The sequence below is a fragment of the Panthera leo genome, chromosome A1 (assembly GCF_018350215.1).
Source record: "Panthera leo isolate Ple1 chromosome A1, P.leo_Ple1_pat1.1, whole genome shotgun sequence".
In the NCBI taxonomy this organism is placed as follows: domain Eukaryota; kingdom Metazoa; phylum Chordata; class Mammalia; order Carnivora; family Felidae; genus Panthera; species Panthera leo.
The window spans coordinates 153,458,669-153,475,520 of record NC_056679.1 but is presented as its reverse complement, the minus strand read 5'-3'; the positions used below and the strand labels follow the sequence as shown (position 1 = coordinate 153,475,520).

The window sequence follows — 16,852 nt, the reverse complement described above, 5'->3', positions numbered from 1 at the left end:
AAAAATTTTTTAAATAAATAAAGTGGATAGTTCATCTAACCTGTTCTTTTAAGTCACAATCTTATATCTGATGACTGAAAAAGAAAAAGATATATATATATATATATATATATATATATATATATATGAATTCCCTTATGACAGGGAGTTTTTCATCAGTCTTTAGTGCACTATAGTAATCTTCATATTTAAATTAATTATGAAGTAGGGGCACCTGGATGGCTCAGTCGGTTGGACGGCCGACTTCAGCTCAGGTCATGATCTTGCGGTCCGTGAGTTCGAGCCCTGCGTCGAGCTCTGTGCTGACTGCTCAGAGCCTGGAGCCTGTATCAGATTTTGTGTCTCCCTCTCTTTGATCCTCCCCCGTTCATGCTCTGTCTCTCTCTGTCTCAAAAATAAATAAACGTTAAAAAAAATTTAAATTAATTATGAAGTGTACACAACATAATCTAAATAAGCCAAGTTCAGAATGTCATTTTATAGAAGGAACTTGGATGAAATGCTTGGAAGGCAGGGCTAATCTTGGGCTCTGTTTGCATAAGAAGCATGTTATTTTTCTTTAGGTCACAAATTTGGGATTAATATATAGGACAGAGGGAAGAAATGCTGTATATCACAGAAAGGTATAAAATCTCCTGAAAGTGTCTCTTTATGCCAACACTACACAAGGCAAAAGAGAGAACTTAAGTGCAAATCTTCCACACAAGGCATTTTAACTTGGGGAACCCTGATCATCATTTATTTTTTTAAATAGTCATTAAACACCATAATACAAAAAGCACCTTGCTTGATGCTGGAGTCAGTCAGATCCTGCTTTGTAAGAGCCAAATATTTAAAAGAAGATGTGGGGTATGAATATTACTGAGCCATAAAAAATAACAAAAATCTTGCCATTTGCAATGACATGGATGAAGCTGGAGAGTACCGTGCTAAGTGAAATCAGTCAGTCAGAGAAAAACAAATACCACAGGATCTCACTCATATGTGGGATTTAAGAAACAGAACAAATGAGCAAAGGGAGGGAAAAAAGAGAGCGAGTGGAAAACCAAGAAACAGACTCTTAACTATAGAGAACTGATGGTTATCAGAGAGGGGAGGGGGATGGGTGAAACAGGTGATGAGAACTGAGGAGGGCACTTGTGATGGAGCACCAGGTGTCTTATGGAAGTGTTGGATAACTATATTGCACACCTGAAACTTATATTACATTGTATTGTAACTAAGTGGCATTTAAACAAAAACTTAAAAAATAAATTTAAAAAATGAAAGTCCAATATTTAGTGGACAGATCACAATTCAATATCAGTGGTCAATTAAACATGTCCACAATGAAGTGTGAGATCTCAGAAAAGAGAGTGACCATCAAGCCTTACGCAGAAAATATTTCAGCTAATTCCTAAAGGATAAGCATGGCAGGGCATGTTGTGAGAAAGAGTTTAGAATTTCTCCTGCAAACAAACAGATGAAAGTTCTCTGAGATGGACTGTGACAAGGAGCTATAGCATAGGCAGCAAGGGTATGATAAGGAATCAGATTGAGAGCCATATCTGAGCTAACATTGGCTGTACTTCACTGATTAGATACAGGATGAAACAGAATAGTAGTCAGTTAGGACTCACACTGCTAGCAGATTTAGTGGACCAGGTGAACTGTGTTGACATCAATTGAGATATATTATACAGAAAGAAAAGAATTTGTGAGAAAATCACAGTTTGCCTTTGAAAGAAATATTTAAGTTACCTGCATTATACCCAGAATACTCACAGTAACACTGCAGCCTAATATTAAAAGAAATGTCTGGGATAAAGGGTTAGATTTAGTAGTCTCTATTCCATGGAGAGCTGTAAGAGAAAATAAAAGAGGCTGAAGACAAAATTCTGGTAGACACAAAATAGTTCCTGTTTGTAAAATGGATATAATTGTGGGCTCCAGAGAAAGCATTCAGAATTCACAGGAATCCATTAAGAGGTTCTGTTGAACATTATTTGTTGATTCAGCCAGTATCTATCATATTTGTTCTAAGCCCAGGTTCTAAGACCTAAGCCCAGGGCTAGGTCTTCACAAGTTTGCAGCAATGAACTAGAAAGAGAAATTCAGTGAGTCATGGAACTTAGTCTATGTGAAGACACACTTAACAAGTAAACAAAGCAGTAAAATAAGTCCAGACTGTTCCAAGTACTAGGAAGAAAATGAACAGAGTACTATGATATAGAGAATAACAAGGGACGTACTTTTTTTTTTTTTTAATTATGGCTTGTCAAGACCAAATTTCTCTGAGGACTTTTCATTTAAGCTAAGACCTGAAAGAAACAATGGGAATTGTTTCTATTGTTTCTATTGTTCCTATTCCTAGAACAGGAAACATTCTAGGAAGATGACAGCAAGTACAAAATCCTTTTTTAAGGAAGAGCTTGATCCGTTCTCAAAACTACCAGAATGCCTGCATGACTAGCAAATGGGAAGCAAGATAGAAATAAAGATGGAGGTAGGGAACAGATCTTATAACCTCAGGTAAAATATGAGGCTAAGATTTGAGAGAAGAAAGAAAGAAAGAAAGAAAGAAAGAAAGAAAGAAAGAAAGAAAGAAAGAAAGAAAGAAAAGAAAGAAAGAGAAAAAGAAACAAAGAAAGAAGTTTTTTTATTTTATTAGCTATATTGATAGTTGTGTAATTTTCAGAGAAAATAAATACCCAAGAAAAGACACATTTGGGGCTAAAATCTAGAATTTTATTTGTACATATTAGTTTGAAGTATGTACAGGGTGCCAAGTGGGAATGTCAAAAAGGCATGCAGGTATACAAGTCTAGAGTTGAGAAGAAAGGTTTGACTGAAGAAATACTTTGGGGGTTATTTGTCCTATTTGTGATATTATAAGGTATGAGAAGAAATGAGGTTCTCCGAGAAGAATGATACATCATTCAGTGAATGTTTGCTAAATGAATGAGTGAATAAATTTACATAGGTCTTTTAAATCAGGCAGATAAAGATTCAAATCTTGACTGTGCCACTTGTGAGTTGTGTGACATGGGATAAACAATTTAACCAAGCTAAGCACAATTTTCTCATCTGTAAACATGGGAACAATAAAAAATGCCTCACTTGGTCATTTTAGAAAGTTACACCTGTAACTTGTAAAACTTTTTACACTTGTAAAACATTAGCAAGTTACAGGTGTAAAGTAACATTTAGCAAGTTACAGGTGTAAACATCTAGAAAGTTACAGGTGTAAAGTGCCTAACAGTGCATAGCATATAACAAATTCTGATAAATGTTAACTCTTCACCACCTCACTTCCCCAATACCCCAATGTCATAGGTGAAACTTCTTACTGTATCTTTATCAAAGCCTTGTATGTGCCAAGCAGCAAATTATCTCCTCTCCCTTCTGCTTTTTCTTCCTTCCTTCCTTCCTCTTTCCCTCTCTCTCTCTCTTTCTCTTTTCTTTCTTTCTATTAAAACCCATTGAGCATCTACTTAACATTTAATGCTTCCTTTGGTTACTGAAGACACAGTAATGAACAAAAGTATGGTAGGAAAGAACACAAATGACTCTGCCTTTCATTGTCCCAAAAGTAAAATTAAATCAAATACCTACATACTCTAACAATGATAAAAGTCAGTCACTACAAAAGAAAAAGATCGAAAAAAATCTGTTAAATCAGTTTTTCTAGGATAATTTCATAAATGAGCAATTGCAATCACTCTGTTAAAATAAAGTTACCTTTCCCCCAAAACATTCACATTTGTGTCCTTAATGTCTTAGACTTAATTCCTGGGACAGTTAAAACTGAGTTGACACTGCCTAATATGAAGGGTGGCTGTGGGAAGTAAAGGAGACCACCTACCTAAAAGATCTTGCACAATGCTGAGCACAAAGGAGACACTAACAAAGTTATTTCCAGCTCCCTTCCCCTTTTTCTTAGTGTATTTAAAAAATTTCTGATATTAAACACACACACACACACACACACACCCCTAGCTCAAACTTTTCTAGATCTGAAAAAATTAATTTAAATTTTATTGAACAGAGACAAATATGATTTATTTTTTGGAAATCTTTTATATTAAGAAAAAGGTGATCATTTTAACTGTGTAAGTCTCTCAAAACCAAGTATAAATATCAAAAACTCAGGACTGAAATTCTGTCATGTAACCAGTTTATACTGTACAGAAGTATGTCTTAATTTTATGTGCACAAGTTCTTTAAATTGCACTTGAAAAATTTTTACTTATTTAATTAATACTATTTATGAGCAAGTGTAAAGTTATTCACAACATTTCTTGAAAAACAAGGTCACAAAAGGGAATCTGAAAAGCTGGTATTTGGCCAGCAGATGGCGCCAACCTCCCAAATATCTTTTTGCTAGGCAAACAACACAGCATTCAAAAGTTAATTTAGAGCTCTGAGGTTAGTTGCTTCTTCTGTGTTTTTGTGGTATATGTACAACCATCCTAATTATTTCCTATGGGTCAAGACTCCTTTATGGGATTCTATCAGATTCCTGCTTTAGCTGTTCATATTTTTAAAAAAAAATTTTTTTTAACATTTACTCATCTTTGAGAGACAGAGAGCAAGTGGGGGAGGAGCAGAGAGAGAGGGAGACACAGAATCTGAAGCAGGCTCTAGGTAGGCTCTGAGCTGTGTCAGCACAGAGCCCGATGCAAGACTCGAACTCACTCAAACTCATTGACTGTGAAATCAAGACCTGAGCCGAAGTAGGACACTTAACCGACTGAGCCACCCAGGTGCCCCATAGTTATTCATATTTTAATCTGTTGAGTTTTCAAGATACTTTTTCACTGCCAGAACTTTACCACATAAACTCGGTGAAGAATTTGTTCATTAAATGTTAGGCCATGAATGAAGTAAAAATTAAAAATGTTAAATAAAATTGCTCCCAGATGTTAAATTTTAGTTATTTTAAATCCACAGTAACATGATAGAAACTGATTCAAATCAGCTTTCTCAAAATCATTAAGGTTTGTAGTAGGAAGAGGAATTTTAGATGTATTAATGAGACTTGAAAATTTCATTCTTGAGGGCTGCATAGCTGCTTCTTTTCAAAAGAGTTTAAACTTCATATGTGTTTTAGTTTTCAACTTGCCAATTTCAATATACTCAGGTGTGTTTTTTAAATCTGTCCTACATGTTCCTGCATGTTGCTATGAGACTCCGAGTCTTTATTGTTGATCTCACTGAAAAGATTCAGGTTTGATTTTTAATTCCAGCATAATTAATATACAGTATTATATTCATTTCAGGTATACAATACAGTAATTCAACAATTCCATATAGTACTCAGTGCTCACCAAGATAAGTGTACTCTTAATCTCCTTTACCTATCTCACCCATACCCCCATCCACCTCCCTTCCAGTAACCATCTGTTTATTCTCTATAGTTAGAAGTCTGCTTTTTGATTTGTCTCTTGTTACTCTTTTTGTTTTTTTCTTAAATTCTACCTATGAATGAAATCACATGGTACTTATCTTTCTCTGACTGGTTTATTTCACTTAGTTCTATCCATAATACTCTCTAGTTCTATCCATGTTGTTGTAAATGGAAAGATATTTTATGACTGCATAATATTTCATTATAGATAGATAGATAGATAGATAGATCACCTCTTCTTTACCCGTTCATTATCTATCAATGGACATTTGGCTGCTTCCATAATTTGGCTACTGTAAAACTGCAATGAATGACGGGATGCATGTTTCCCTTCGAATTAGTGTTTTTGTATTCTTTGTGTAAATATCCAGTAGTGGGATTACTGGATCATAGGGCAGTTCTAGTTTTAATTTTTTGAGCAAACTCCACACTGTTTTCCAGAGTAGCTGCACCAGTTTGCATGCCTACCAACAATGCACAAGTGTTCCTATTTCTCCACGTCTTCTCCAACACTTGTTGTTTCTTGTGTTTTTTACTTTAGTCATTCTGACAGGTATGAGGTGATATCTCATTGTAGTTTTGATTGGCATTTCCCTATGATGAGTGATATGAGCATCTTTTCATGTGTCTGTTGGTCATCTGGATGTTTTCTTTGGAGCAATGTGTGTTCATGTCTTCTGCCCATTTTTAATTGGATTATTTGTCTTTTGGGTGTTGAGTTGTATAAGTTCTTCATATATTTGGAAACTAACTCTTTATCAGATAGGTCACTTGCAAATATCTTCTCCCATTCAGTACACTGTCTTTCAGTTTTGTTGGTTGTTTCCTTCCTGTGCAGAAGCTTTTCATTTTGAATGGAGTCCCAAAATGTTTTATTTTTCCTTTTGTTTCCGTTGCCTCGGGGACACATCTAGAAAGAGGCTGTTAGGACTGATGTCAGAGAAATTATTGACTATGCTCTCTTCTAGGATTGTAATGGTTTTAAGTCTCACATTTCGAACCTTAATCCATTTTGAGTTTATTTTTGCATCTAGTGTAAGAAAGTGATCCAGTTTCATTCTTTTGCATGTAGCTGTCCAGTTTTCCCAATACTATCTGTTGAAGAGACTGTTGTTTTCCCAATGCATATTTTTGCCTCCTTTGTCAAAGATTAAGTGACCATATAATTGCCAGTTTCTTTCTGGGCTATTATGTTCCATTGATCTTTATGTCTAGTTTTGTGCCAATACCATACTGTTTTGATTACTACAGCTTTGTACTATATCTTGAAATCTAGGATGGTGATACCTCCAGTTTTGCTCTTCTTCAATATTGCTTTGGCAACCTTTTGCGACTTCATACAAATTCTAGGATTGTTTTAGTTCTGTGAAACATACTGTTAGTATTTTGATAGGGTTTTCTTTGGGTAGTATAGACACTTCAACAATATTTGTTTTTCCAAACCATGAGCATGGAATGTTTTTACATTTCTTTGCCTTTCAATTTCTTTCATCAGTGTTTTACAGTTTTCAGAGTACAGATCTTTAACCTCTTTGGTTAAGTTTATTGCTGGGTATTTTATTATTTTTGGTGCAATTGTAAATGGGATTGTTTTCTTAATTTCTCTTTCTGCTGCTTCATTAGTAGTGTATAGAAATGCAATGCACTGATTTTGTTTTTTGTTTTTGTTTTGGGGGTTTTTTTTGTACATTGATTTTGCATTCTGAGACTCTACTGAATTCATTTATCAGTTCTAATAGTTTTTTGGTAGACTCTTCATGGTTTCTATATGTAGTATCATGTCATCTGCAAATATTGACAGTTTTGCTTCATCTTGCTGATCTGGATGGCTTTTATTTTCTTGTTGTGGGACTGCTGTGGATAGGACTTCCAGTACTATGTTGAATAAAATAATGAAGAGTGGACATCATTGTCTTATTCCTGACCTTAAAGGAAAAGCTCTCAGTTTTCCCCACTGAGTATGATATTAGCTGTGAGTTTTCCATATAAGGTGAAGAATCTTTATTTTTAAATGTAAGAAATACCATATATTGAGATGGTGTGCATTTAAAATTTTAAATGAATTAAATTATGAATTTAATAAGGAAATAAAGAAAATTATAAATTTTATCATTTTTTTTAATGAGGTTTGTATAGGTATCAATAGGTTATGCTTCTATAATCTACAATCTCCAAAATTTCAGTGGACTAAGAAACAAGGGTTTACTTCTCATGCACACTACAAGTCCATTGCAGGTTATTTGGGGTTCTTTCATACTACAGTCATTTCAGGACCCAAGCTGAAGATCATTCACCAAGTGGAATATTCCTGGTCTCTATGGCACAGGAAAGAGGTAGTAAATCTACACTGGCTCAAAAGCTTCCAGCTGGAATTAACACATCATTTTCACTCACATCTAATTGGCCAAAAGAAGTCACATGCAAATACCTAAGACCTGGAGATCTGGAAAGCATTAAGCTAGAAATATATAGTGAAGAGTCACTATAATTCATAAATATTCAATCATTATACCCATATATATAACACATATTCAGGATTACTATAAGATAAAACACTTTATATGAATTTTATGTCCTTATCACCAAATCCTCTTTGTATTAAAGGAAATGCAAAAAGTTCTTTCTTTTACAGACATTAAGGCTACCTAGAGAGAAAAAAAAATATTTGAAAAAGAAAATTCTTATGCAACTAATGCCAGAGGTTTTAATAAATATTCTCATACGTGCAAAGGAAGATGGGTGAGGAGGTACAGGTGTTACATAAATAAGACGAACTGAAGGAGAGGAGGTTTGATCTTGGCATTACAGGAAGTGTGGAATTTGTAATGAAGTAACAGGAGAACACTAGAGACAACAGGAATGACTAGGAGAAAAGACAGAGAAATGGGAAAAAACATGACTTTTGAGTATGCATTATGCAAAACAACTGAACTCATTATGTTTTCCTGAACTGCAAAAATGTTAAAAGAGAGAGCAAGAGAGAGAGAGAGAGAAAGAGAATGTGTGTGTGTTTCTGAGGTGGGGAGAAGTAGGAGAGGTAGGAAGAAGGCAGCCATAAAAGTTACCAACTTGTACTTTTCCCAAGAAAGATCTTTTTAAAAATTCTTTCATCAACTATCACTATTTTATGAAGAAATACATTTTACCAGAAAAAGCAGGAAAAATCTCAAAAATTTACATTTGGGGGCGCCTGGGTGGCTCAGTCGGTTAAGCGTCCGACTTCAGCTCAGGTCACGATCTCACTGTCCGTGAGTTCGAGCCCCGCGTCGGGCTTTGTGCTGACAACTCAGAGCCTGGAGCCTATTTCAGATTCTGTGTCTCCCTCTCTCTCTGACCCTCCCCCATTCATGCTCTGTCTCTCCCTGTCTCAAAAATAAATAAAACGTTAAAAAAAAAAATTAAAAAAAAAATTTACATTTGGATAATTTTAACTGTATATAACTCTAACCACATTATCCGTATTTTTATCATTTTACTGTGGTTGCTGAAAACTTTGTCACAAGCCAGCTTCTGTGAGGACTGGTCTAAAAAATGGAGAGTCCAAATTGAAACTAATGACAAAGTAAGAACACCTTCAAAATGAAGCTGAGTGATTTCATCTGGCCGGCAATAAATAACTACTGGTTGTCTTTAAGTAGAGCACTAACCAAAATTGGGGAGTGGAGATGGAAGGGGGAGCTTAGAAGAGAGAACTTCCAAAATGACCTGTAGTAACCCAGAAAGTATAGGGATCTGGATTAGGAGGCAAACAGAGGAAAAGAAAAGGCAACAAAGATGAAAACCCAAGAAAAAAACCTTAAAAATAGAGGTTGATTCCCCTAAACCCCCATGCCCAGAAAAGTTAGTTTCAGGGTGTTTTTTTAATGATTTGTGTAACAGAGTCAAGTGTCTAACACATCAAAAAGCTCCATACATCTTGAAAAAATGCTACATAAACAAAACTATAACTAGACAATGAGAAAGGAGAGTATTTCAACATCCTCCACGGGTGGGGCCTATCACTTAAACCTTCATCTAGCCCTCATCGGAGCCACCCAGGCACCCCTGAAAAAATAAAATCTTAAAACAATATAACCGTAGTGATTTTTTTCTGTTTTAATTGTAGAATATTTCAGGCCTATCACAACATATAGAGAGCAATAATAGAAATATCTAAGTACGTCTCTCCATGAGCTTAAAACAAAACAAAATCTAATTTGCTGTGCACTTCCATACACGTGCTAATCCTATCCTCTTCTTCTCATCCCAGAAATAAACAGTCTCAATTTGATATTTGTCATTATGATACTGCACAGTTGCTCTATATTTCATAATGTAAGCATCTATAAACAATGTGCAATATTGTTTAGTACAATTTAAAACTTCATACACATGGTATTCTATTGTACTATCCTTTCTCACTTTGTTACTCAACTTCACATTAGGATTTAGCCACAGGTTGACACATACAACTATAGGTCATTCATATATTTTCCATCGCACGTTATTTGCTTACCCATTCTCCTATTGTTGGACAATTTGATATTTTTCTATACGTACATTATGAACAATGCTGCCATCAACCTTCTTGTCCCAATCCCCTCATATACACGTGCAAGACTTTGTCCAACCTCCACATCTTGATGTACACCCTCTCACCAGTAGTATTAGTTTTTGTAGATTCTCTCCCTCACCAAAACTTTTTATGAAATTTTCTGATTTTATGCCAGTCTGACAGATGTGAAATCGTGTTGCACTGAGGTTTTACTTTCCTTTTTCCTGGTTACAAATGAGATTAAGCATCTTTTTTTGTATCAATGGACACTCAGTTTTTGTCATATATGAAATGCCTCTTCATAGCTTTGCCTGTTTCTCTACTGGGTTGCTGATTTCTTTAGTATTAATTTTGCAAGATTCTTTGTATATTTAGAATTATCACTTGAAAGTCAGTAATAAGCACTGTAAATATCTTCTTTCCATTTATGGCTCAAATTTTTACTTTTTACTGCTTTTTTCTAATGTACATAAGTACCAGGAATACGTACCAAGCAGCTTCATCTCTTTTGCTTTATGGCTTGTATTTTTTATATCTTATGTCTTATTTAACATAACAATCACACCAAACTATGGAGAGAGCCCAAATGTCCATTCACTGATAAATGGATAGAGATGTGTGTATACACACACACACACACACATTGGAGTATTACTCAGCCACCAAAAAAATTAAATCTTGCCATTTGCAACAACATAGATGGAGATGGAATGTATTATGCTAAGCAAAGTAAGTCAATCAGAGAAAGACAAATATCATATGATTTCACATATATGTGGAATTTAAGAAACAAAACAGATGAACATATGGGAAAGAGGGAAGAGAAGAAAGGGAAAAAACCACAACAGACTCTTAATGATAGAGAACAAACTGAGGGTTGATGGAGGGAGGTGGTTGGGAGATGGGCTAGATGGGTGATGGGTACTAAGGAGGGCACTTGTGATGAGCATTGGGTGTTGTATATAAGTGATGTACCACTGTATTCTACTTCTGAAACCAATATTGTACTGTATATTAACTATTTTTAAAAAGAAAGAAAAGAACAATCACTATTATCAAGGCATAGGGAGATATTCTGAGCTTCCTATTATTTTTAAGCAGCAGGAAACTTTCAAAGAGCAAAGCTTTATCTAAATCTTTATCACGTATCTGAATTGTTTTTCTATAGGTGAATATAAATTTTAAGAAATTTTACAACTACGTGTTTAAAACATTGAGAAATGAAATTTATATAATAGGTCTATATTTTATCTTCACCAACTTAGCCCCACAAATTTTAATAAAAGACTGATTCTCACAGAAATATTTCATATTCTTGGGGCGCCTGGCTGGCTCAGTCAGTAAAGCCTGTGACTCTTGATCTTGGGGCTGTGAGTTCAAGGCCGACGTTGGGTGTAAAGATGACCCCAAAAAAAGATAAATAAACTTCAAAAAAAAATTTCATATGCTTATGATCATTTCAAGTCAAAACAATCAATTCAAGATTTTCCCCTTTCCTCTGGGATAGCAGTCAACATCATGAACCACTGTCAACAATGGTACAATTTGCTAAGAAAGAGAGAGAAGAAAGGAGAGGGGGAGAGAAAGAAAATGAGAGGGAGGTGGTGAACATGGGGAGAAGCCCCTCTACCCCACACACACCACAGTTCAGTGCTCACCTTGTTTCTTGTCTCCCTGGTTCATCTGTTGTTTGCTTAGACTCTTTTTCCCATATGTCTTCTCAAATATGACAGCCCATTTGAGAGCCAACTTGTGTGATGATAAAGTGTGGTGCCTCTGTAGCTAGACCACTTTTGTTGAGCCCTGGCTCTGTCACTTTCTAGTTATGAGACCTTGGGCTTATGATTTAACCTCTGTCTGTACCAGTTTCCTCACAGGTAAAATGTAGATAAAAACAACTCCCACCTAGAGGTGCATGGGTGGCTCAGTGAGTTGAGCCTCCGAATTTGGCACAGGTCATGATCTCATGGTTTGTGAGTCTGAGCCCCACATCAGGCTCTCTGCTATCAGCAAAGAGCCCACTTGGATCCTCTGCCCTCCTCTCTCTGCCCCTCTCCTACTCATGCTTTCTCTCAAAAATAAACAAACATTAAAAAAAAATGACTCCTACCTAACAGGGTTGTTGTGAAGAAAAAATGCATATAATGACTACTTCTAAGACACTTAAGAAGTATCATAAGTACCATTTTTCTGCTTGTAGGATTTGTTCTTTCTGCCTAAAGTCTTGTACCATTTTCTATTAATGATTAGAGTTCAGGGATTTTATCATGACATACTAAGTATGTTTTCCCTCATCTCTCAAACCTAGAACTTGGCAAGATATTAGAATCTACAAGCTAATTTCTTTCTCCATCAAATGGAAAGTAACTTCCATATTTGTTTAATTATTGTCTGACTTCCTAAAAATAATTATTGTCTGACTTCCTTTCTCTTCTTCTACTAGAACTCTCATTACATGTATCTAACTGCTTCCCTCAGATTCCCATCTCTTTATATTTTTACTCTGCCTTTAAGATACGTCTTGGCGTTGATTTCTATTTGACTATTCCAGATTTTAACTGTGTGCATCCTCTTTCCAAATTCCTCTAATAAATTATTTATTTGAATTTTTTGTCACAGAAATTCTCATTTATGCTGCATGTTTATTTCTTTGGGTTTATTTCCTTCTTACTTTTGAGTTCAGGATTTCCTTTGACTTCTCCAAAAAGCTCTATTACACTGATTATTCTGCCTGATCTTTCCCTCTCCGGTTTCTTGCCCCCTTGACATACAATGTCATTTTTCTTTTGGCTCAGAGGGACTCAATTCTAGCTGGTAGAGAATGCTGGTGAAAGACTAAGCTCTCTCCTAGGCAGAGAAGCCGGCAAACTGCCATTGCCCAACTGAAGCACCTCAAGGAAGCTTCCATGCGATCTGTCCCTGCTGAATCCTCCAGCCTCAATGTCAGGGAAGACTCAGTCAGTCAGCCCATAAAACTTCTTCACTTTTTGGAAGCCAAGAAGACTGGATTTACTCCTGCTGAGCCTGTAATGACCTTGTCTCTCAGCGATCCAAAGTGTCCCCTGAATTCACTGCTTTCTGGTCCTCAGCTGCCTACTCATTCATTGGGCCTCACTCCTCACCTGCATTCATCTCTTAAGAATTTGGTTCAGGATAAGCCCATAGACTGGAATTGGGAGTGGAAGTGAAAGAAAGATGTTCTAGTCACCCTCTTCCCAATATCTTTTTATGCAATTTATAAAACTAAAAGGAAAAAAGCTAGAAAAACACACAAATCACAAAAGTGTGCAAGATATCATTTTTATGGGTAGGCATATTATTTCTATAATTTCCAAATATTGTAAAACAAATATTTATCATTTAATAAGCAAGAAAGTTACATGTTATTATTCATCTTAAAGCCAACTGTTGGTCACTCTTATGCCATTTTAAAAGTCTAAGCTTTATTAATAATATAATTAATGATAATATAATTATAATAATATGTAATATTAATAATAATATAAATTCCAGCTAGTTAACATGCAGTGTAATATTAGTTTTAAGTGTACAATGTAGTGACTCAGCAGTTCCACACATCACCAGATGTTCACCACAACAAGTGTACTTCTTAATCGCCATCACCTATTTCTTACCCATCCCTCTACCCACCTCTCCTCTGGAAACCATCAGTTTGTTCTCTATAATTAAGAATCTGTTTCTTGATTTGTTTCCTTTTTTTTTTCTTTGCTCATTTGTCTTGTTTCTTAAATTCCACATATGAGTAAGATCATTGGTATTTGTCTTTCTCTGACTGACTTATTTACTCAGCATAATACTCTATAGTTCCATCCATGTCATTGCAAATGGCAAGATTTTGTGCTTTTTATGGCTGAATATTTCATTGTATATATACCACATCTTCTTTATCTATTCATCTATTGATGGGCACTTCCATAATTTGGCTATTGTAAGCAATGGATCACTTTCATAATTTAGCAATGAAAATTTTCTATTTCAATATATGAAATAATATATTGAAAAAAATGGCTAAACATAATGATATTGAGCTCTATATATCCTTAACTTTGAACTTGTTCCTCTCAATTAAAAACTCTAGATGCATGATTGAGAAATTTAAAACAGTACAAAAGGTACACAGTGAAAATGAGGCTCAGGTCCCACCCAGAATCTCCCATCTCCCTCCCAAGTATTAACAGTTTCTTGAGTGTCAGTCCCCCCAAATATTTATATATTAATACAAGCATATATGCACTTAAATATCCTTTTAAAAAATGCAAACATACATTACACAGTCTCTTGCACCTTACTTTTTTTTCAAGCAACAATTTATCTAGGCAATCATTTCATATTTTTTTTAATTTTCTGTGCAGTGTTCCATTTCTACACAATCATTAAATGGGTTTCATACATCACCGATCACCCATAAAGATAACTTTTTTTTTTAAAATAACAAGAGTTAACACTTGCAAAGCACTTACTATGTGTCAAGCACCTTCTATAAATATGGATTATTATCTCCATTTTACTGATAAGGAACTGGTGTCCAGGTTTCACAGATAGGAGAGTCAGGATTCAGAAAAGATTTATTTTAATGTTTATTTACTTTGAGAGAGACAAGGAAAGCGAGAGCAGGGGAGGGGCAGAGAGACAGCACAAGAGAGAATCCCGAGAGGCTCCATGCTGTCAGCACACAGACCCACACAGGGCTCGAACTCACTAACGATGATACCATGACCTGAGCTGAAATCAAGAGTCAGAAGCTCAATGGACTGAGCCCCCCAGGCATCCCCTGATTTTCAGCTTTATAACTTGAAAATGTATTTAATTCAGTCATTATTATGCTTCTGTGAAGAAAAAAGATACCACAAAATGGTTCTATTTTACCAACTGCTACTATTCCTGGAATGATTTAGTTTTGCAGAATTCTTTTTCACTTCCACATGTCCTATCTTGCCTGATCTGCAATCAGCAGGACACTGGTACTGCCCTGCAGTGGGCTCAACTGCTGAAGCTAAGCCTAGCAATACTTCCATTTCCCGGGCCATCTCCTTATGTGAAATCTTGATTTCCTCTTCTCCAGCTCCGGAAACTCTTCAATCTCTTTCCTTTCCTTTTTTTTTTTTTTTTTTTTTAATTTTTTTTAATGTTTAATTATTTTGAGACAGAGGGAGACAGAACATGAGTTGGGGAGGGGCATAGAGAGAGGGAGACACAGAATCCGAAACAGACTCCAGGCTCTGAGCTGTCAGCACAGAGCCCGATGTGGGGCTCGAACCCACCAACCATGAGATCATGACCCGAGCCGAAGTCGGACGCTTAACCGACTGAGCCACCCAGGCGCCCTTTTTTTTTTTTTTTTTTAAATCAATCTCTTTCCTTTCAACGTAAGGTTAAAACACGCAGCTCTTCTTATAGGGTAGTAGGTACTAGACAAAGTTATCTGACTACAAGTGAAAGCAGATTTGGGTGGCCAGCATCTCTAGACCATGTGCTTGTTTTCACTGTAATCTCCGGCTGCCTTGAGGAAAGAGCAGCAGAGCCGGTTCTGGTGGGGGGGCCTGACAGTGGCTCTAGGGCCAGTGTGGCCTCAGGCAAAATGAAAGCCACTTCTTCGTATTCCCCTTCCCAAAGGAGACATCACTAATTGATCCCTGTACTCCAGGCTGCTGAGTCCTATTCAGGATTCACAAGTGGCAGGCACTCCGAGTGACTACCAGCGAGGTTACACTATCCCCTCCCTGGTTGATGTTAAACCACAGATGAGGCAAGTTACATTCTTCCACAGTGACGTTACTTTCTCATTATATACGTAAAGTGGTTCAAATATTTTCTTCTTATTACCTCTCCTATTTTTTTTAACTTGAGTTTTGATAAGCATAATATTATTACTTTATTTTATTTAGGCCTCAGTCATAGACAATTTGTCTTTTTAATTATTTGATGCTGTTAAGTGTAATCTTACACTTTAGTTACTGTTTAGTTACTTAGTTTAGTTTAGTTACTGTTTAGTTACTGTTTAGTTAGTTACTTTAGTTACTGCATTACAGTTTAGTTACTGAGTTCTCATAGTTAATCCAAATAAATCTATTTAACTTGTCTGTGCTCAGGGCTTTGCTGATGACCGGCTTAATTTATCTGTGATCTCACTGGTAGAATTCTGTTCAAAGACGCACATTGGCAGGAATATCAAACGGTAGCTGCATTTGCTGTGAAATAATACTGTGCATTTTTATATCTTACAAGGATAAAGTTTTTGTTTATTATAAGCATATAACTAACCATCCAACATACCCTAGACTCTGGACACGAGAGGATAATGTCTGAGCCTAAAAAGGTGAATGGAAATTTATATTTCATTGTAACTGAAATGGAAACATGTCTATATAATTGGAGAATATTTATCAAGTTTTAGCAAAAGGACCATAGTCTAGAGGATCTTGGTTCATATAAGGCCCTAGTTTACCTCATAATGGTGTTGCTTCTGGAAGGCACTTGCCCAAAATATTAGCTCAGAGTCTGACCCTGGGCAACAGTGGAAAGACCTGGGCTTTGGAATTAATCACTGCTCAGTGTCTTACTAGCTAAGACAGGTTATACTAATCCTTAAGTGCTTCAGTTTCCTCATCTGTAAGACGGAACTAATATCCCCTAACTTGCAAGGATGAAGTCATAAAGATTAGAAATAGATTAAAAAATTTAAGAGAAAACTTTACTGGTTATTTACAGAGTTGTTGTTTCTGATGCCTTTATTAGAACTGAAGCTACAAAGACAGCGCTACACAGGCCTGCACCTGAGAAGTGGCCCCAGCACTAATTAGCAAGAAATCCATAGTGAATGGTTGCCCTCCTCTCTAGTTTGGATCTCTGACTTGGGCTCTCAGTCCCAGAAATTGGCATCTTCCTTCCAGGTAGAAATGCCTTCCCAG

General features: G+C 36.0%; 1 long non-coding RNA gene across 8 annotated transcripts in view; it reads right to left on the bottom strand.

Moving 5' to 3' along the window:
* LOC122222727 overlaps positions 1-16,852 on the bottom strand; it is a 128,700-nt gene that overhangs the window by 62,441 nt on the left and 49,407 nt on the right. The window contains exon 5 of one of the 8 annotated variants that reach the window (XR_006203831.1): positions 1,765-1,841. The exons of the other annotated variants lie outside the window; for them this stretch is intronic. This is a non-coding gene — a long non-coding RNA (uncharacterized LOC122222727). Of the gene's footprint in view, positions 1-1,764; positions 1,842-16,852 lie in introns of those variants that run through there. 8 annotated transcript variants of the gene reach the window in all.